General features: G+C 34.8%; 1 protein-coding gene across 1 annotated transcript in view; it reads right to left on the minus strand.

The window, feature by feature from the left end:
• The window catches only part of LOC101896163 (uncharacterized), a 192,805-nt gene extending 169,463 nt beyond the window's left edge, over positions 1-23,342 (minus strand). The window contains exon 1 of the mRNA XM_059125948.1: positions 22,700-23,342. The gene's annotated coding sequence lies outside the window, so the exon portion shown is untranslated. The remainder of the gene's footprint in view (positions 1-22,699) is intronic.
• Positions 23,343-23,852: the final 510 nt, after the last annotated feature.

The raw sequence follows: 23,852 nt of genomic DNA on the forward strand, positions 1-23,852 counted from the left end.
AGTTTTTTCATCTCACCCTGTATATCTGCGAAACCCCTTCTGGTGCGTCATCCACAAAGGGTCAAAATGTTCAATACTTTCATCTGTCATAACTTGCGAAACAAATCACCGATTCTTTACAACATGCCATATCTAAATATTTCTCTCAACCAGAAACCTGAGATGAATGTGGAATTTATGATTTCGCATAAAACTGGATATAAATTTTCGATTTTCTTGTAATCTTGCCCATACCAAATAATTTTATCTGTATTAGATGAAGTATGAAAATGGAATGCATCGGTCAACTATATTTCTGGTACCTCACGTACATTTTAACATTTTCTAGTAATTCTGACATATCTTATATAAGGTGTAGGAAATAACCAATACAGGCCGAACCTGGCACGTCGCAAAATGTATATCATATTTCGTTACGCCCGATACGAAATATCGATATTGACCTATTCCTTCGGAACCTACTCCATAGAGGCTTAACAATTTGAATAATCATAACAGAAGTCAAAATATATTTAAATAATCAAACATGGGCTGAGGGTATACATCTGTCGGCATAGCCCACTCATACTTTAACCTGTCTAAATATATATTTCAATATCCAGCAGCAAATTCTTATTTTAAGAATCAATAATTTACACTGATGCCATCTTATTAAAATTTATATTGGCATTTTCAAGTGGCATTTGAAATTCAAGGCATTTTTTATGGGATAAACAAGAGATAACAAATTGAAAATTATTTTAAAATTATATTGTTTATTAAAAAGTAATTAACTTTTGTGATAAGCAACAATAAAATTAGCATATTCAAGAGATGCGGTTGAGAATCGTTTTATATGAATTTGTGATTCATTCAATATTTTTCAATTTTTCTTCAAACCCAAAGGATTTTTTTTCCTTATGTTCTATACCCCTGAAAAATGAATCGCTCTCGTTAAAGATTTCAAGATTTTGAGTTAAGTTTTATGATTTTGTAACAAAACACGTTAAATTGTATTTTAAGATTTATTAAAAATTTATTTTTCGGTGAAAACCTTTATTTTTAACCGATCAATTTTTAATAACTTTCCTGTTTGAGATCTTTCAGAACTTAATATTTGAACAAACTACATTGTATTATAAAAGGAAATATTCCAAAATGGCAATTAATGAGCATGAAATTATACCAGTTATAATAATTTAGGAGAATTTGGGGAGTTGGAAAACACGTTAACACAACCCGCCAGCAACACCAATTAACTCGATTTCTGCCGGGCCGAACTTTTAATACCCTCCACCTTCGGGTAAAGGAAACATTTTTATATAAAAGTATCTGAATTCAAGCGTGATCCACTTTAAACCTCATATGTCAGAAAGACCGTTTGGGTAATGTAGTTAGGCCGTTATGTGGGGCCATTCCAAATCGGGAACCTCTATGGAAAATTTTATACTTCAAGAATTGTCATCTATCAAATCTTCTAAAATACCAAATTTGAGACAATTTTGAGGGTAAATGTGACTAGGATTATCAAAATGCCGAATATCGTTATATGTGCACTATAGAAAAACGTGGAACTAAATATTCAATGTTCAGCCACCGGACTAGAACCCATAATGAACTACAAATACCAAATTTTAGAAAAATCCGCAAAAAATGTGACAAAAATATACCGAATAAAGGGAGGTAACGTTATATGGGGTCTATACCAAAACGTGAATCTATACATAAAAAGTTTCGCCATACGAGCTAGGACCCATTATGACCCACAAATACCAATTTTTAGACAAATCCGTGAAAAAAATACCGAATATAGGGAGGTACCGTTATATGGGGACTATACCAAAATTTTCGCCACACGAGCTAGGAACCATTATGACCTACATAGACTAATTTTTAGACAAAACCGTGGCAAAAATCATGAAAATATCGAATATCGGGAGGTACCGTTATATGAGGAGCTATACCAAAACTTGGACCTATGCATACAATGTTTCGCCACTGACGTTAGAACCCATTATGACCAACAAATACCAATTTTTACACAATTCCGTGAGAAAATTTGGCAGAAATGATGAAAATATCGAATATCGGGAGATACCATTATATGAGGAGCTATACCAAAACGGGAGCTACACATACAATTTTTCGCCACCGAAACTTGTACCCATTATGACCCACAAATACCAATTTTAAGACAAATCCCTGGAAAAGTATTGCAAAAATTATGAAAATACCGAATATCGGGAGGTACAGTTATATGGGGACTATACCAAAACGTGGACCTATACATACAATGCTTCGCCACACGAGCTAGAACCCATCATGACCAACAAATACCAATTTTTAGACAAATCCTTGAACAAATGTGGCAAAAATCATGAAAATACCGAATATTGGGAGGTACCGTTTTATGAGGGGCTATATCAAAATGTGGACCTTTACATACAATGTTTCGCCACACCAACTAGGACCAATTTTTAGACAAATCCGTGAAAAAATGTTGCAAAAATCATGAAAATACCGAATATAGGAAGGTACCGGTATATGGGGCCTATACCAAAACGTGGACCGATATATCTCATTTTCAATACCAACCATCCTGGGCACAATACAAATTGTTCTGCTAAATGTTGAGTCTTTGGTTACTGGTGTATGACTGTAAATCTGAAACTAGTATAGTACCATCTACAGGTAAAGCAGGGGGAGAGAATTGGTTACCTCGTATGACATCCTCGTGTTAAAGTTTACAACACTGTGAGAGGTCTTAAGTGGAACTAGTTACTGTAACCCTGAGAATCGACGAATTCTAGTCCACGTTGCTAGCGAGAAGAGCAAGAGAGACAGAGAGAGGTAGAGAGGGGGAGAGACAGCGGGAATATAACAGTAAGCTCTCATAGAGCAATAGCTGGGAATTAAGAATTAAAGCATTAGGTTTATGACAGAGATAATTAAATTGTTTAGTAGATAAAAAATAGGACAGTAGTGGCAAAAGCATATGACTCTTGGAATTCTGAATTTTAAGAAAATACTTTTTTTTAAGAACCTTAGAGGTTATTTCTACCAATCCATTAAAAACAGGCAAATATATTTTATATCTATCTAACATTTCTATGTCTTGTAAATGACTAACTCTTGACCACGAAATAAAAAAACAAAGATTAATTTTCCGATGTCTGAACGTAGGAAATATGTCAGTGGTGGCAGCAGCCAACCAGCATGGTTCTTGGGTCACACCTAGTTTTTTGTTTCATTAGAATTTGAAAACATGACATTTATTTTTTTTTTATTGTCAAACTTTAATTAACAACTCTCCTGTTTGGTTTACAGCATGTCATGCTGATCGAGTAATAAAATCAGAAAAAAATTGATGTAAAATAATCCACAAAAATAAAGAAGTTTGATAAGAATTTGTCTGTGAAATTATAACTCCTGCTGCGTTATAAAAATGACAAAATTTGTCACCATTTGTTTAAAATTAGTAAATTATAGAAAATCAATTCCTGGGAGCTTCACACTATTTTATATAACAATATAAACTTATATGGATTTTTGGCGTCAATATTGTTTTTGAAATTAGTTTTATTTTAACTAGTCGCGACATAGAGCTACGACACCGAGTTGCTAACACGAAAACCAATAAAGAAAGGCCAAAGTCGGGCTGGACCGACTTCATACAGCTACATATAACAAATAAACGCTTTTATGCAGAATTTATGAGAATTAAAACATACCAAATATGATATTTTGAATGCGTATTTTTTTTATCAAAACCCATCCTATTTGAGCTGATATTACACTTTTTAGGCACAATAAATGTGAAATCGGGTAAAGATATATATGAGGGCTATATCCAAATCTGAACCGATATATAGAAAATTTAGCAGAGGTATTGATATGCTGTATCTGATAGTTGGCACCAAATGTCGTTGCTTTAGATTGCATATTACGACTGTATGGAATAAAAATAGCAAATCAGATGAACAAAATATATGGGAGCTATAGCTATATCTTAACCGATTTCTACCAAATTTGACACACTTCTTTCTAGGCTCAGTTAAGTTATATGTTCCAAATTTCATCCGATTTGGAATAATATTACAAATTTGGTGCCCAATAAAAGCAAATCGGACAATAGGGTTCGCCATTGGGCCAAACAAATGTTTTGGGGAAAATTTCATCTCGATCGGGCAATAAATGTGATCTGTACGGACATGCATAAATCGACTTAGAATGTGATTCTATGTTACAAAGAAATGCACAAAGACATAATACCCTGACCACAATGTGGTGTAGGGTATAAAGATAAAAAGTTGGGAGAGTAGAAGAACGAATGAGAAATTATTGTCCGGATTCAATCTTGATCTCTGATTTATCTATATATTATGATGTGCCAAATTTGAACTACATCGCATACTCTCATCGCTTAGTGAGATTAATATTCATCTTGCAAAATTTTGAATTTTGGTGGGGAGAGAGGTACCAATAGGAGTAAACAGATATTGTCTATTTTTGCTGTAGTGCTAACAGAAGTACTTGAAAGTGCCAAATTGAAGAAAGTCGGAAAATATCGTACTTTTTTTGCAAATTATATTTTATTCGAAATTTTGATTCTTTTTGGGAGAGGTTGCAGAAGTAGTTGGCCGATATTCCCTTTCTGCGTGATATGCAATTTTGTAACTTTTTAGCATTTTTAGGGATACCAGCAGATGAAGGAACGGTCCATAAAAAATATTAAAATTTGCCAAGTTTGGACTGAATCGGATACTCCTTTAGGGAGTTATTGTGAGCACCACTCAGACAGACGTTTTTCTACCCTCAGTCATACGTTTTGATACGGTGAAAACGTGCCTCATCCAAATAACGGTTTTAGACCCTAGGTATCTTTGGACTTTTGGATCTGTTTCAGGACATCTGGAGTCGATCTAAGTGTTCCGTCTGTTTGCCTACCTGGTACGAACGATAACTCTCAAAGGTTGTAAACGATTTGGTCCAAACTTGGTACAACGTAATTTTATTGTCAAACTTAGATCGAGTTCGGAGATGGGCAATATCGGCCCACTCCTTCTGGCGGCCCCTCCCACAAAAAGTGAATATTTTCGAAGAAAATAATTTTCCTCAGAAAAAAGCAGTCTCGACCGATTTTTCTCAAATTCGGAAAATTTCGGGTGCGAAAATGGGCATTATCGGTTCACTCTATCAAGTACCTCCTCCAAGTACCTATACCCAAAATTTGATGTAATTATAAATCTTATAAAATGCTAAATTAGAATCTTTAAATTTCGCACATACCAACATTTTTATTAAATAAGTTCTGATGTGAAGATGGGACATATCGATCCACTCCATCTGGTACTTCCTCCACACAATTTAGAATAGCCATGAAGTTCGTGAAACGCGAAATTAGCATCGGATTCTTTTCAAACTTGGTACATTTCAATATTTCTATTAACACAATATCTGGTGTAAAGATGGTATATATCGGTCCACTACATCAAGTACCTACCCCACAAAGGGTCAAAATTTCGAATAATTATAACTCTTATATAATGTGAAATAAGAGTCCGATTGTCTTCAAATTTCACACATCTCAATATTTTTATTAGAACAAGATCTGATTTAAAGATTGGATATCTCGGTCCACTTTTGAATAACCGATACGCTCATAAGATGTGAAACACGGATCCGATTCATTCTTCTCATTCTCATCAAATTACACACATCGCGGTATTTCTACCAAGACAACGTCTGGGGTGAAAATGGCCCATTTTTTCTAGTATCTCCCCCACAAGAGAGAATCAGAATTGTAAATAACAAAACGCTTATAAAATGCGGCACAAGCCTCTGACTCTCTTCAAATTTCACATGACATTTCACGCATATTTCAACATTTTTCAAAAATAGCTATCTTATTTGAAGTAAATGATGTACTCGATGTGGTCCTAATCTGGCAAGCTGTAACCTTTATATAAGACCCATGTCAAATAGAAATGGACAATATTGGACCACTCCCCATAAAGGACCAACAGTTTCCATACTAATAATGCAAGTCAAAATATTTTTGAATACAAGGAAATAGGCTAAGGTTATACATCTGTCTGCAAAACTTATATTTTTATACCCTCCACCATAGTATGGAGGGTGTATTAAGTTTGTCATTCCGTTTGTAACACCACGAAATATACATTTTAGACCCCACAAAGTATATATATTCTTAATCAGCATAAAATTCTATATCGATTTATCAATGCCCGTCCGTCTGTCCCTCTGTGGAAATCACTCTAGCTTCTGAACGAAATGACGTAGGTTGATAAAATGTTTCTCAAATGTGTACTATATCTGCAGGACTTTTGGTATTGAAAAAGGGCCATGTAGGTCCACGTCTTCGTATAGCTCCCATATAACGGTACGTCCCGATATTCGGTATTTTGATGATTTTAGCGACATTATTTACCGGAATTGTTTCACATTTGATATTTGAAGTTTGTAATAGATACTACAGCATAAAACAGAAAATGGGATATGTAGGTCTACGTCTTCGTAGAGCCCCCATAAAACGGTACCCCCCGATATTCGGTATTTTGATGATTTTAGCGACACTATTTACCGGAATTGTTTCAATTTTGGTATTTGAAGTTCGTAATGGCTGCTACATCCTAAGACAAAAAATGAGCCATGTAGGTCCACGTCTTCGTATAGCCCCCATATAACGGTAGCTCCCGATATTGGGTATTTTGATGATTTTAGCGACATTATTTACCGGAACTATTTCAAATTTGGTATTTGAAGTTCGTAATGGATGCTACAGCCTATGATAGAAAATTGTCTGTGCAGGTCCACGCCTTCGTATAGCCCCCATATAACGGTACCCCTCGATATTCGGTATTTTCATGATTTTAGCGACATTATTTACCGGAATTGTTTCAAATTTGGTATTTGAAGTTCGTAATGGATGCTACAGTCTATGACAGAAAATTGTCTGTGCAGGTCCTCGCCTTCGTATAGCCTCCATATATTCGGTATTTTCATGATTTTAGCGACATTATTTACCGGAATTGTTTCAAATTTCGCATTTGAAGTTCGTAATGAGTGCTACAGCCTATGACATAAATTTTTGTACGCAGGTCCACGTCTTTGTATAGCCCCCAGATGACGGTACCTCCCGATACTCGGTAATTTTATGATTTGTGCGACATTATTTACCGAATATGTAAAAAATTTCGTATTTAAAGTTTGTAATGGGTACTACAGCCTATGACAAAAAATTTCGTAAGCACGTGCACGTCTTCGTATAGTCTCCATATAACAGTTTGCATTTAAATGGTAGTCTCCCGAAGTGTGTTTTTTAAGTTTTTCAAGTTGCTTCCAAATGGTGGAGGATATTAAAAGTTCGGCCCGGCCGTACTTAGCTGCTTTTTTAGTTGTTATTGATTCTATTTGGGATAAAGTTCTCTGAACATAAATTCACTTAATATAAATTCCTTATTCCGCATACGATGTAGTTTATTTTATAAATAAACTACCCGAAGCAGAAGGAGTGTACCGATATAACCCATCTTCGAACTTGACCTAAGTTTCAAAAAATAATCTTCTAATATTTCAATTGTAACTGAATCGGATACTCCTTTTGAGAGTTATCGTGCGCACCAGCCAGACAGATATTTTCCGTATCGAATGAAATATAGCCTCTTAAGCCATATGGCTGAGGGACCGACTGATGACTGATAATGCAAGGGGTAGTTTGTACCTTTTAATAAGTTATTCGGCTCAGACAGCTCTACATAAATTATATGCCACACACTGAATAATAGATTTTTTTATCGCTGTCAAAGTTAAGTAAAAAATTAGAGCAATTTTTTTTTAATTAAAAAAATATTATTTTGCTTCTCCTGCTGTTGAGTTACAAGACAACATAAACATTTTTAAAAGCCAGTTTTAAATTTTAAAAAAACCGAAACATTGTTCGAAAAGATATCAAGTTGCATTTCGAATCAAATTATTTTAAAATAAATTTTGTTAATCAAAAAAAAAAAAAAAATAAAAAATAATAATAATCCATATCTTTGTGCCAGTGTGTGTGTGAGAAAAAAATGCAGCTCTACTTCAAAGTCTTCGGACGACTGTTTTTTAAATTTAATTTTTTTTCATGCATAGCTCACCGTTTTTTTAACCTAATTTAAATATAAATTGCATTTAAGAAACGTGTTTTCTTATCTTTTTCTTTTTTTGTAATTTTATCTAATCCATGCAGTCGTCATTGTCTCCACTACTGTTCGCATGAGTTAATCAAAGAAGAAGAATATTTTGTGGATACAAAAAAAAAAAACTACCTCTTCAGCCATGAGATAACAACATGGGCATTTTGAAGATATGTAATTCGATACCCGTCCCATTGTCCCAAAGTGACTAAATAATGCGGCCGGTCATTGAATGCATTTCATTCTGTCGTTCACATTATGAGACATGCCATGCGAATGAATGGGGTGTGAATGTATTTCTAGGAAAAAAATTTGGACAACATTTAAAAATCAATAAGAAAATCATTAAATATATGCACAGGCCGATCAAAAGGGTAGACCATGTTGCATATAAAAGTAGGTATTTGTAAAATTTATTTTAGTTGTTTCCCAAAAAAAAAACCAACACCCAAACGACAAAACCCGAATAAGAAATAAAAATGAAGTACAACGCCAAAAGCTCCACAAAAAAGCGGCAACAACCGGCAGGCAAGGTAAACTTTCGATTTTTATTTTGTTGTATCCACAATGCCGCAGCGCGCCAGGCAGCAAACTGGACTGGACGCTTACATTTAAGTCCATGAAAAATGAAATAGAATTTCATGAAAAATTGTTGCAATGTTAACAACAACAGCAGCAGCAACAACAACAAATTTGTTGTCATTCACGCTGCATGGTGTGGCAAGAATAGTTGCAACCAAATACCTCCAAAAAATAAACAACACCAACAGAGCCATGCTGAAACAAGTGAGATACGAACTGGTTTTCTCTTCATAGAAGTAGATTAAATACCTACACACACACCGGCACATAGACCTAACCATCTCGATTTGAGAACAGCTCCAAGTAATCCAACTTTTAAATCTTTAATAAAGCGTGGGGTAATAAATGTTAATGACATTAACACAGCCTTTTTTATGGCGAGCCCAGTGGGAATATTTTTTTCTCATATGACCAAAGTGGAAAATCATTTCAAAGTATTTGAGGAGTTACAGGATTTTTGACCGAATTTTCGTAGCAGATCAACAATTGATGGGAGGCTAAAAATCTGTAGCTAAGAAAAAATGAAACATGAAACTGTGGTCAGGATATTATGCCCTTGTGCATTAGTTTGTAACATGGAGAAGAAAGCGAGATAGACCCCTATTTCCTTTTGATGATCTGCATGGAATCACATTCTGAGCCGCTTTATGCATTTTCGTCCGTCTGTTCATGTATTTTTGTAAACAAAGTACAGGTCGCATTTATTGTCTGATCTGATTTTGTACAAATCATTTGTTTGATCCAAGGACGTTACCTATGGATATTGGAGATACTCAGTCAAAATTTAGATATAGCTAACATATATATATCTTCGTCCGATGTGGAATTTGGAACAAACAACCATAGTTGGCCTAGAAAAAAGTATGCAAAATTTGGTGAAAATCGGTTCAGATATAGCTAAAGCCCCCGTATATATTGTTCATCCGATCTGTTATTTCTATCCTTCACAATCGTAATACGCACTCCATAGCAACGATAAATACATGGAGAGATGAACCAACTGCAACCAACTTGAGACTGCTAACATTTCTAAGCCACTCGTCCGACAGCTGTTAAAATTATTCTAGGGAGAGTTCATTATATTGTTTACAAGCGTCGCAGTGGCCGAAAAATTGCTCATGAGCTGAACATATCGCAATATTCCATTCGGGAAAATATTGAAAAATTAGCTCGGGGTAAAGCCATTGAAATTTCAAAAAGTGCAAGAACTTAGACAGCAACGGAAAGAAAATAGACTCAAAATAGCTAAAGAGTTGCTTCGCTTGGCCGAAATTGGTGAACTACTGAATTTGGGGTTTTCCGCTCCGATGAGAAAACATTCGTTGCCCAGCCGTTTGTAAACAAACAAAATGATCGCGTTTACTTGCTAAAGAGGTCAGGCGAAAATGTGCACCTTCGGTTGGCCACTAGAACTCAAGCGCCGGTCATGGTGATGGTGTGGGCCGCCATAACAGCCGATGATCGCTCTTCGCTCGTATTAATCGACCGTGGCATCAGAATAAATGCCGAATATTATCGCGAAAATATTCTGGAGGGTGTATTAAAGACTTGGACACGCAAATATTTTTCCGCAGACCTTGGACATTCCAACAGGACTCAGCACACACCACCCAAGAATGTTTACAAAATAAGATTCCTCGCTTGATTTCCAGCGCACAATGACCACCAAAATCTCCGGATATCAATCCGTTGGACTATTGTGTCAGGAGTATTTTGGAAAGCAAGGTTGGCACTAAAAAATACCAAAGTGTCGTCGACCACTTCAAGCAAGGCTTCGCCGGGAATGGCCCAAAATACCACAGAGTAACATTGCGGCAGCGATTGAGGGTTTCATTGGCCTTTTGAAGGCCATAATTCGAGCCAAAGATGACCAATTCGAACAAATCTAAACTTATTCAAGCATTTGAAGCTATTTTCGACATTTTTATACCCTCTGCCATATGGTTACAGAGGGTATATATCATTTGATACGGCCAAAACGTGCCTAGTCGAAATAACGGTTTTAGACCCTAGGTCTCTTTAGACCAAATCCGTTTCAGAACATTTGGAGTCGATCTAGCGATGTCCGTCTGTCCATCTGTCTGGCTGGCTGGTGCGCACGATAACTCTCGAAGGGAATATCCGAGTTGGTCCAAACTTGGTACATCGTAATATTTTTGTCAAACTTAGATCAAGTTCGGAGATGGGCAATATCGGTCCACTCCTTCTGGTACCTCCCCCACAAAAGTTCGAAATTTTCAAAAAATTTAGTTTTTGCACAGAAAGAGAAACGGTAATCCGATTTTGCTCCAACTTTGCAAATCTTAATATTTGCGTTAGGGCTAGGTCAAGTGTGAAAATGGACAATATCGGTCCACTTCTTCAAGTACCTCCCCTACAAATGGTCAAAATTTTGAATAATTACATCTCTTATAAAATGTGATATAAGAGTCCGATTGTCTTCAAATTTCACACATGCCAATATTTATGTTAACCCAAGGTTTGATGTTAAGATGGAATATATCGGTCCATTCCATCTGGTATCTCCCCCACAAATGGTCGAAATTAAAAAAAAAATTATATTTTTTGCACAGAAAGAGAAGCGATAATCCGATTTTTCTCAAACTTTGCAAATCTTAATATTTGCGTCAGTGCTAGGTTAAGTGTGAAAATGGATAAGATCGGTCCACTCCTTCTGGTACCTCCCCCACAAAGGGTCAATATTTTCAATAATTAAAACTCTCATACAATTGATGTAAAAGTCCGATTGTCTTCAAATTTCACACATCCCAATATTTAATGTAACCCAAGGTCTGGTGTGAAGATGAGATATATCGGTCCACTCCTTCTGGTACCTCCCCCACAAAGGATCAAAATTTTGAGTATCCACGAAGCTCATAAAACGCAAAATTAACATCCGACTCTATCCAGACTTGTGTCTTCTCAATATTTTCATCAACACAAGATCTGCCAACTTATAATTGTCATAACTTGCGAAACAAGTCGGTGATTCTTAACAACTTACTTTATCTAAATATTTCTCTTAACCAGTATTCTGATATGAATATGTAATTTTTCGGAATTTATGATTTCGCATAAAATTGGATACGAATGTTCAATTTCCTTTAAATTTTGCACATACCAATATATTTTATCTGTATAAGATGAAGTATGAAAATGGAATACTTCGGTCCGCTATATCTGTTACCTGACACATATTTCCGAAAATGTGCACCTATCTCATATAAAGTACAAGAAGTAGTCGATATTGGACTATATCTGTCACGTTCATAACTCAAGGCTGGGGGTATACATCTGTCGGCAAAACCGACTGATACTATTTTACTTGTTTTGCTTTAATTCAGTAAAATTAAAAAAAAAAAATGTAAAAACTATGGCGTTTGACTTTGTAGCAGTTTTTTGTTATTTCTCCCTGTAGTTCAAACTTGGCATGACACAATATTTATGTATATCAAATATATTAAGGTTCGATACGAAATGGACAATATTGGCCCATTCCTTCGAAACCTACTCAATAGAGGGTCAACACTTTGAATAATCATAACAGAAGTCGAAATATATTTAAATAATCGAACATTGGCTGAGGCTATACATCTGTTGACAAAACCGATTGACACATTTTAACTTGTTCTTAACAAAATATATATTTTTTTCAAATTCGAATTGTTTAGATGGTCAATTTTTTGGAGTTGCTTTCTATTTAATTTACCTTAAGATTTTCTTGCAAACATTTTTAAATTTTTAATTTTTTGAAACAAAATCTTTTACAACACCCATAATTTAAAAATTGCCATATTTGGAACAATTTTTAATTAGACACGAAATTCTAGCTGATACTTTCGTGTAAATGTGTCAGTTATCATGTTTTTTATTTTGGCGAACTACTTTTATTTCGTGATTATCATGATTGAGGCAGACCCTTAAATTTGATATTCAATATGCCAACAATATGAATGCTAATTGAGTAACATGATATGGCTTATAGCCATAAGAATGTAGTGCAAAAAAAGAAATATGAAATACATTTTTTAAAGTAATAATATTTCGAATTGAAAAAACATAAACATGACTAAGCAGATCAGAAATAAGTTAAAGGTAGTTAAGCTACCGTCGCTTCGTGGGAGTGTAACTAAGGAAAAAATGTTGAATTTTAATTTTAGGAATCGAAGTAATAAAAATTTTTTGTACTCTACTTCAAATTTATAATTCACCAAATGATACTTGGATAATTTTAAAAAAAAAAATTACTTTTGAGGATCTTCATGGCATCACTTTCTGAGTCGAATTATGTCAGTTCGTTTGTTCATGTATTTTTGTGAACAAAATGCAGGTCGAATTTATTATCCGATTGAGATGAAATTTTCCAAACAATATTTATTTGGCCCAATGACGAACCGTATTGAAATTGATGAGAATCGATTCAAATTTAGATATAGCTTAATTGTGCACCAAATGGACAATGTCAGACCAAATGACCTGAATTTTGGTACATCCTACCAAATTCAATCTAGAAGCAAGTACACCAAATTTGATGAAAATCGCTTCAGATATAGCTATAGCTTCCTTATATATGTTAATTGATTTGGTATTAAGGTCCTTCACATTCGTAATATGCACTCCACAACAATGATATTTGGCACCTTATATCTTAAAGAGCTCGGAAATGCCAAGTTTTATCAAAATCGGCTCAGATTTGAATATGGCTTCCATATACGGGGTGAGATAAAAAACCTGCGACAAAGTCAAACACCATGATTTTTACTTTTTTTAATTTTATTGAATGAAAGCAAAAAATGTTGAAAATAGCATCAAATTTAAGAATAAGTTTAGATTTATTCGAATTGGTCACCTTTGGCACGAATTATGGCCTTCAAATGACCAATAAAACCGTCACACTCTACCCGAATGTTACTATGCGTTATTTTGTCCCATTCCCGGCGAAGCGCTTGCTTGAGGTGATCGACACTTGGGTATTTTTTTTTGTGCCAAACTTGCTTTCCAAAATACTCCAGACACAAAAGTACAACGGATTGGTATCCGGAAACTTTGGTGGCATTTTTGAGCTGAAAATGAAGCGAGGAACCTTATTTTGTAACCATTCTTGGGTCGTGCGTGTTGCGTCCTGTTGGAATGTCCAAGGTCTGCGACCTAAAATGTTTGCGTGCCCAAGGCTTTAATACACCATCCAGAATATTTTATTTATTTTTTTTATTTATTTTATTTATTTTGATCAAGTCTAGCACAATGAGAATGATTAAATTCTTATAAACTAGTGCTAGTGGTATATCGTAAGTACATTAGATTGGAAGATTATAATGACATTAGCTTATTAAAAATGAACAATAACAATATTTATGGAGTATTTACACTGTAGAATTTTTTTAATTCGAGTTTAAATCGCAGGTTGTTGCATATTATCTGTATATATGATGGAAGGCTATTCCAAAGACGAATAGTTGGTATATAAAACTGTTTTTCCGACTTGGTGGTTTTGAATTTGAACTGAATTATTTTCTTTCCTCTATTCGAGTTGGCAAATTTAATACGATCTTTCAAGTATGATGGTTCGTTGTTTGTTAAAATTTTATGCAAGAATACAAGGCTTCTGTATTTAAGATAGTCCTCAAACCTCATTTTGAAAATGTGAAAGGCATGTGCCGATATGCGATCATTGCGTCCTTTGTTAAAAACATATCTTGCAATGTTATTAAAAGCAATTTTTAGTTTTGATTGGTCGGAAGCGTCGCAGTTGTAAAACACTTCAAGGCCATAAAAAAGAGTAGGAATTAAGTAGGTTTTGGCCAGAAGCATACGAATTTCCAATGGTGTTGAGGATTGAACGGCCCATAGGTTACGTAGCATTCCATGCACTTTTCCAACAGCAGAACTGACGTGGTTAGACCATGAAAGTCTATCATTAAAGATAACTCCAAGGTTAGAGGCAGAAGAAACGTAATCAATAGTAGATCCATTTATTTTCAAATTTTCAAGGTATTTAATGTTTTGCTTATTCTTAGAAATGTAAATGCATTTTGATTTAGATGGATTTATAGTTAATTTGTTGTTTGAAGCCCAGTTATTGACTCTATTTAAATCATAGTTGGTTCTCCGAATACTGTTTTGACAATCTTGTGAATTGAATCCCATATACAATTGGACATCATCTGCATATATATGTAGCTGACAGTGTTCTAGAGCTTCAGGAAGATCATTAATATAAATGCAGAACAGCAAAGGCCCCAATACTGAACCTTGTGGGACACCATTGTTTATTGGTAAAGGTGTTGAAAATTTATTGCAATGAAAAACGGATTGTGTGCGGTTACTGAGGTAGGAATTAATGAGACGACAGGCCGGTGAGGAGAAATTAAATATCTTTTCAAGTTTTGTCAAAAGTATTGAATGGTTCACGGTATCAAATGCTTTACTATGGTCTAGAAGTATTAAGAATGAGTCTCTCATATTGTCCATATTGCTTCTGAGTTCCTCGGTGACATCGATTAGGGCAGTAACACAGCTTCTATTTTTCCTAAAGCCAGATTGCCGCTCAGTCAATAACTTGTTGAAAGTAAGATATTGGTTTATCTGTTTATATATAAGGTTTTCCATAACTTTAGATAACAGGGGTAATATCGATATAGGACGAAAATCATTATTTGATTTAGGTACTGGTACAATCTTTGCTTTTTTCCATGCATCGGGGAAAACGGATTTCGTGAGAATGGTGTTGAACATGTATGTGATGAAAGGCAAAAGTATTGGCAGTATTATTCTCAGAAGTTTGGGATGTATACAATCCATTCCGACAGCATTTGATTTAATTTCTTTGAAAATAGACAAAATTTCGTCACGATCAGTACATCTAAACGAGAACTCATTATCATTTCTTGCAACACTTAAGTTCAAGTAGACATTTTCATTGTTATTTATAGAGTTAGAACAAACAAACTTTTTGTTAAGGTCCTCAACATCAATATCAATATTTTTAAGGGATTGCTGTTTTTGGCCAATGCCAATTTCACGAATTTGCTTCCACTTGCTCCTGCTATCCACCGCTGTAGAAAACTTATTTTGAAGTATGAAAATTTGGCTTTTTGAATAGATTTAGTGACTTCTTGCCTTAAGGATTTAAATTGCGAATGTATCTCAGGTGTTTTGTACTTTTTCCATCTTTTATATACGCAGTCTCTCCGATGAATTAATTGTTTGATCTTATAAGAGAACCATGGCTTTTCTTTATTCTTTGGTACGATCGATCTCAGCGGAACAAATTCATTCAAGATATCATTACATTTATCTTGGAAAAAAGCAACTTGATCATTAACATTTACTTTGTTGTAAATTTCATCCCAGTGTATTGTGCATAGTTGTCTATACAATAGATCATAATTAAGCCTCTTGAAGTCTCGAAAGGTAATTGTTTCTTCAAAGGTGGCAACTTCAACATTGTAAGCCATAAACAGAAGATCATGTTTAGAAAACACAGGAGCAGAGAGTTGGTCATACAAAAGGATTTTTTGCAATTGATTAGTAAAAATTATGTCAATAAGACTGTTTGTGGTGGTATGAAAGTGTGTTGGTAATGTGGTGTTTACTGGATACAAGTCGAGCATGCGAATGTGGTCTGGTACAAAAGATTCCATAAGGAGATTACAATTGAAGTCACCAACAACAATAATATCATTATAAGGCATTGATTCATTTTGTAGATCAGACAGTAAATTGGCGATATCAATATTTTTATTTGGTCTGTATACGCATCCAACAAGAATTTTCAGAGAACTTTTCATTATTAGCTCCAGAAATATGTACTCACTTGGGCTGTCGTAACCTGACTTAATTTTAATTTTGCATGTAATTCCATGTCTTACATAAATGCAAGCGCCCCCAGCGTGTCCTTTCCGGTCAGCACGAAATAGTTTATACCCAGGTATATTATACACATCATCAAGAATATCAGAGTGAAACCATGTTTCGGAAACACAAATAATATCAACCCCTGAAGAAACAAAAAGTCGACGAAATTCATCCATTTTATTATTGAGGCTCTGTGCGTTAATGTGTACCAACTTTAGTCCAATCCTTTGTCTAACAAGAATTCTTATCATGTTGAAAGTTCGTCTTTGGAATTAATAACATCATCCCAGAACATATATAGCAGAATTAATAGCAACTGGTACCTGCGTGGTTATTATCAATGAATATACTTTTAATATGGAAAGTTTAGACAATAATATTAAAAAATTATAATTGATTGAAATGGACAATAAATTAAAATGTAGCAAATTAAAAAGTGAAGAAATAATATTAATACATTTTAAAAAGATGGAAAACATTTTTTTCAGTGTAGCATTGGTGATATGCATATTGAACGGCAACATCGATGGGTACTGTGGTTGGCAATACTGTAGTGGCAACTCTGCATTAAAGAAATAATGTAAATCATGACATTCCATTGTCAGTATTGGCAATTGTTGACGAAGATGAACGAAAGGGAAAAAGACTGTTCAATTTGTCAAATGATTCTATACGTATGGCTTCATCGGTATCGAAACATTTCACATATACAAGCCCGCGTAATGTGAATGTAGTACTAAGTATTTTTTTCTTTTTTAGTGAGATAGCATTTTGTAGAATTTTGAAGTTTGCACTAGTGAGATCTTCGTTGACAAAAAATGGTACATCTGTATCAAATCCAATTATTCGCAAAGGCAGTTGTGTTTTTTGTTGTTTTTTAAAACGACTTACAGCTTTGAGTATGTTGTTGCGTTCAAATGAAGTAAACAACTTTACCAAAATGACACCATCATTAGTCGTATTTCCTTTGATACGGGGTTGTAGACGCTGTATGGATTTAATTGCTGGCGGCATAATATTTATTGAGTTGCACAGGTTTTGAAACATAGTGATCAAATTTTCATTTTCACAGAAAGGTACTCCACAAAGTCGAAGATTTTTAGAAACTTTAATATTGTTTTGTTGAGCAATTTGTTGTTTCAAAACATCCAGTTCATTTTTCATTCTCTGCATTTCTATTCCCTTTTCTATTTGTTTACATTCTATGATGTTTATTTGCTCGCAAAGTTCGTCTACCTTATTAGAGAGAGTTGTTATTTTAGCCTCAATGCTTGTTAAGGCTTCATCAACACTCTCTTTGACACAGGCTTTGATGTTGGTTATCATAATCTCGTTTGCTTTATAAATTTCGTTTCTATTAGTTTAAGTATTTTGGGTGATTTGTTTTGCGACGATTTTGGTGTGTCGTCAACACGAGGAATTTTTTTGGAAGTGGTGGGGGTAGAGAGTATTTTGCAGTTTTGTTTTACTTTATTGTTTTGCATTGTTGTTGTTTTTAATATCAGCACAAATCAGTTTATGTAAGGCGATAATTTAAATTAGTTTTTATTAGTTAAACTTAAAGTTTTAGAGCAGGATTTTTATAACTTGAGAGTCGCAGTGAAAAGTCACGTTAAATTGTTAATGTTTTTGTCACTTTATCGAATTTTTGTTACAAATTTATTAATTTTTTGCGGACACCACTGTCCCGTACCATCGTTCGTTGCTGTGATAATATTCGGCATTTATTCTGATGCCACGGTCGATTAATATGAGCGGAGAGCGACCATCGGCTGTTATGGCGGCCCACGCCATCACCATGGCCGGTGCATGAGTTCCGGTGGCCAACCGAAGTTGCACATTTTCAGCTGACCTTTTTGACAAGTAAACACGATCATTTTGTTTGTTTACAAACTGCTGGACAACGAATGTTTTCTCATCAGAGCGGAGAAAACCAAACTCGGCAGTTCACTACTTTCAGCCAAGCGAAGCAACTCTTTAGCTCTTTTGAGCCTATTTTCTTTCTGTTGCGGTGTAAATTCTTGCACTTTTTGGAATTTAAATGGCTTTACCCCGAGCTTATTTTTCAATATTTGCCGAAGGGAATATTTCGATATGTTCACCTCACGAGCCATTATTCGGCCACTGCGACGCGGGTTTCCATCAAATCGTTCCTTTACTTTTCGAACCATTTCTGCTGATGTTGCTGTTTTCTTCCGTCCACTTCCTTGACGTCGGCCAACGCTACCAGCGTTACGATAACGAGCGATGGTATGAGACACAAAAGATTTATTCAAATTTAAATGCTGTAGTGCTCTAACGATATCCACTTGTGGTTTTCCAGCCAAATATAAAGAAATCACACTATCACGCTTAAATTCCATTACGAATAACTTTTTTCTGGAAAATTCTTACCATAATGCTTTTGTAGGCTTATAAACAATATAATGAGCTGTCACTGGAATAATTTTGACAGCTGTCGGACGAGTGGCTTAGAAATGACAGCAGTCTGAATTTGGTTGCATTCACCTGTTTGTCTTCAAACGATTTCGGGTTAATTGTGCACCAAGTGGCCAATATCAGACCAAGTGACCTGCATTTTGGTACATCCGACCGAGTTCAGTCTAGAAGCAGGTACACCGAATTTGATGAAAATCGCGTCAGATATAGCTATAGCTCCTGTACATATGTTTCATCCGATTTGGTCTTTAAGTCCCTCACATTCGTAAAATGCACTCCGCAGCAATGACATTTGGTACCAGATATCTCAAAAAGCTCGGTAATATATTTGCAAATTTTTATCAAGATCGGCTCAAATTTGGACATGGCTCCTATACATATCCTTAACCCGATTTCCGGTTAATTGTGCAAATAATGTCTATTATCAGCCCAAATGGAGTGAATGTCGGGACCTACGTTTCCCTTTGGTGGAACTAGGCTCCGATATATATTTTCGTGATATAATCCTCGAAATGATATTATGCACTCTATAGCAATGTTACTTGATATAAAAGATAAAAATGTCTCCGTCAAATTTGGCGAAAATCGATTCAGAATTGCCTCTGAAACCAAACTATAATTAGTTTAAAGCCAAATAAATTCCCAATATAAATTCTTTTGCTATAGGAGGTCTACTAAATATGCATAGTGGTGTAGGGTATCATACAGTCGGCCCCGCTCGAAATTTGACTTTTTCCTTACTGCATGAATATTTGATAGTCATTGCAGGATATGTCAAGAAATCACAAAAGAAAAAGTAAAACACCAATACCTTAAAAGTTATAAAGAAACAAGATGGCATGTTTTTGTTGATGATATTGACCTTAACGGCACTTTCTCACGTCCATATGTATAATGCTCAGGAGTTCCGCAATCGAAAACAATAAATATTCAGGGAATGAAATAAATATTTATAATTATTTTTTTATTTATTTACTTTTTTTATTCACAAAATGATTAAAGACAATATTTGACAAAAACATGTGTTTTTGCAAACCGCCCATAACAGAGGCCTTATGTATATACAATACAATACATACAACAGAATACATCTGTTTGAAAAAGTTAAATGGAATCAATAAACCAATGTTCGATTATTAAAATATATCATGACTTTTGTTATGATTAATCAAATTTTTGATCCTCTACGGAGTAGGTTCCAATGGAAATATAAATATTGCGAAATGCCAGGTTTGGACTATATCGACTGATTACTTCACTCGAAATGAGGTATGTGATAATTTTTAGAAAATGTTACAACGTGCGTGAGGTTCCAGATATAGTCGATCGAAGTATTCAAATATTCATACTTCATTTAATACAAATAAAAATATTGGTATGGGCAAAATTACAAGCAAATCGAATATTAATATTATTCGAAATCATATATTCAATATTCATCTCAGTTTTAGAAGATCGGTGATTTGTTTCGCAATTTGGCGAAATTGTTTGTATTTGTGAAATTTGAGGAGAGTTGGATGCTTGTATCTCTTTCCTTAAGCTTCTTATTTTTAAAAACGTCAATCCCAAGTGAGTGAGGTACCAAAAAATGGTCTGAACTCTACCATCTTTATAACAGATCTTATGTTGATGGAAATTTTGAGTTAATAATAAAAATGAGCTTCATCAATATTCAAAATGTTGACCCTCTGTGACCGATGTATTCCATCTTACAAAAATACTGGAATGTGTGAAATTTTAAGACAATCGGACTCTTACATCATATTATATAAGATTTATAATTATTCAAAATGTTGACCCTTTGTGGGAGAGGAACTTGATGGAGTGGGCCAATATTATCCGTTTATGCAACTGACCTACCAATAACGCAAATAATAATACTTGCAAAGTTGAAGCAAAATCGGATTATATATCTTTTGAAAATTTTGACCTTTTGTGGGGGAGGTACCAGAAAGAGTGGACCTCCGACCTCGATCTAAATAATATTATGATGTACCAAGTTTGGACCAAATCAGATACTTCCTTCGAGAGTTATCGTGCGCACCAGCCAGACAACAAAGTCAAACGCCATACCTTTTACATACTTTTTTTTTAAATTGTATTAAAGGAATGCAAAAAATTTCGGAAATAGCATCAAATTTTAGAATAAGTTTAGATTTTTTCGGATTGGACACATTTGATACGAATTAGGTCTTCAAACGGCCAATGAAACCGTCACACGTTACCCGAATGTTGCTCTGCGGTATTTTGGCACATTCCCGACGAAGCGCTTGCTTGAGATGATCGACACTTTGGTATGTTTTAGTGCCAACCTTGCTTTCCAAAATACTCCTGACACAAAAGTTCAACGAATTGATATCCGAAGATTTTGGTGGCCATTGTGCGCTAGAAATGAAGCGAGTAACCTCATTTAGTAATCATTCTTGGGTGGCGAGTGCTGAGTGCGATGGTGCTGAGTCCTGTTGGAATGTCCAAGGTCTGCGGACAAAATGTTCGCATGCTCAAGGCTTTAATGCACCCTCCAGAATATTTTCGCGATAATATTCGCCATTTATTCTGATGCCACGGTCGATTAATACGAGCGGAGAGCGTCCATCGGTTGTTATGGAGGTCCACACCATCACCATGGCCGTCACTTGCGTTCTGGTGGCCAACCGAAGGTGCACATTTTCAGAGGAACTCTTTGGCAAGTGAACCCGATCAGCTTGTTTGTTTACAAAATGCTGGTCAGTTCACCACTTTCGGGCAAGCGAAGCAACTCTTTAGCTCTTTTGTCTATTTTCTTTTGTTGTCTGTTGCGGTGTATGTTCTTGCACTTTTTGGAATTTCAATGGCGTTACCCCGAGCTTATTTTTCAATATTTCCCGAATAGAATATTGCGATATGTTCAGCTCACGAGCCATTTTGCGACGTGGCTTTCGATCAAGTCGCTTCTTTAATTTTCGAACCATTTCCGCTGATGTTGCTGTTTTCTTCCGTCCATTTCCTTGACGTCGGGATACGCTACCATTATCACGGTAATGCGCGATGGTACGAGACACAAAAGATTTATTCACATTTTAATGCTGGAGTGGTAGATGAAGAAATCACACTATCACGCTTGAATTCCATCACAAATAACTTTTTTTCTGAAAAATTCTCACCAAAATGCTTTCGAACGCTTGTAAACAATATAATGAGCTGTCACTGAAATAATTTTAACAGCTGTCGGACGATTGACTTAGAAATGACAGCAGTCTGAAGTTGGTTGCAGTTTTTTTCATCTCACCCTGTACATATGTATATAAGTATCGGCATTCATGGCTGGCACTTAACGGCTATAAATCAAAATGAAGTGCTAACTTCGTATTCAGGAAGTCATTAAATATCCCTCGCAAATATGTATTTATCTGGAAAATGTCCAAATTATGGCTGCAATTTGCAATTTCCCACGTTTTTTATTCAAAATTGTATCTGTAATTTCAGTTTCTTAAGTAGAATAGCAAAAAATAAATAAATAAATAAATAAAAACAGACAGCATCCCCAGCAGATGGATCACACTTTGCCCACTTATCTTTTTAATGTTCGCTCTTTTCAAACAGATATATTTCAAAAATGTACACACATATATATGTATGTATGCAGATATATTTGTTGCTCTACTTACTGAACGGAGTTAAATGACCGGTGGCAAAATTTTTTGAAATTCGGTAGCGAAATATATAATTACGCTCAAGTAGGTATCGCTGGCCAAAACAAAAAATATACGAGAGTGTGTGACTTATCAGATAGCGAAAATAAATCACCGCAAACGCACTGCAGATCACACAGAGGAATATTTGGGTATTTTTTTTTTTTTTTTTGGTTTTTTGCCCAGATGGAAAGTGTAATGACCACAATTATAAATAAAATATGTTTTTTTCTTTCTTTCTTTTAATGAAAACAATTATTTCGCTTTCTTCCGCGTGGGTAGGACTTTGATATACCAATGCATACCACTTCACTGATTTCTTTTATATTTTTTCTTTTAATTCACAAAAAAAAAAAAAACAATTTATTGCAAAATTTCGTAATCAGCATCAGCTAAACATTTTGCATATCAACAAAAAAAATTAAAAAACCGTTGAACTCTTGAGCACTCACTGAACACGCGACCGGAATCAAAGTGACAGATGCTGGGCTGAGTGATTTTAAACAAATGCACCGGGAACGGACAGCAACAAAAACACAGATGATTTTGATAATTTTTGTTGTTATTATTATTTTTTTGTTTTGGGCTTTTTCGCTCTCGGAAAATGTAAACAATTAATTTTATTTAAATTTCCTTGTAATCAAACCAAAGAAATGATTTAAGAATAAATATTTCATTAAACAATTCTATATGATTGATTTCCTACTTTTTATTTTTGTATCAGCATAAAATTAATTTTAATTTTTTTTAAATTCAATTTTTATTTTTTTTTAAATTTTTCTTGTTTGCTGGAAAAACTCATAAAGATTTATTTTGTTTGGCGATTTATTTTTTTGGCTAAATCTTTTGACTATTTCACAAACACAAAAATGTTTTGTCTTTTATTTTTAGCGATTTTTTGTCGTTTTCGTTTTGGTATTGAAACCCGAAACCACTCAAACAACGTCCATTCACACGCAGCGTTTTGAAAGAACTGAAGAATTGAAAATGTTTTCAGGTTTTTAACCATAACAACAGAGCTGAAATTGAAAATTTATGCATTTGTTACATGTTGAATACGTAGCGATCATGTCGTCGAACATGTTTGATTCCAACATGGTGGCATCAGTCAGACAGAAATTCTTCCGGT

Source organism: Musca domestica, unplaced genomic scaffold, assembly GCF_030504385.1.
Source record: "Musca domestica strain aabys unplaced genomic scaffold, Musca_domestica.polishedcontigs.V.1.1 36, whole genome shotgun sequence".
Classification (NCBI taxonomy): Eukaryota; Metazoa; Arthropoda; class Insecta; order Diptera; family Muscidae; genus Musca; species Musca domestica.